Source organism: Papaver somniferum, chromosome 2 (assembly GCF_003573695.1).
Source record: "Papaver somniferum cultivar HN1 chromosome 2, ASM357369v1, whole genome shotgun sequence".
In the NCBI taxonomy this organism is placed as follows: Eukaryota; Viridiplantae; Streptophyta; class Magnoliopsida; order Ranunculales; family Papaveraceae; genus Papaver; species Papaver somniferum.
Window position 1 is genome coordinate 59,483,542 of NC_039359.1, and position 255 is coordinate 59,483,796.

Sequence of the window (255 nt, forward strand, 5' to 3'; positions counted from 1 at the left end):
AAGTTTGTAACAGTTTAGATGTTACAAAGAAGTACTGTTACAGATGAAGAGTAGTGTGACTAATGGAAGTCACAATACACAATAGTTGCAGAATGGTTGTTACTAAAGAATTGTTACAGAAGCGTAACAGAAAAAAAAAAAACGTACCAAAGAGTTGTAACAGTAAAGAAGTGTGACGGTTTCAGTCAGAGACGTTGTAGAAATCAGAATTGATGATGGTTAAGAAGAAGAATTTGTGGCAGAAACATGGTGATT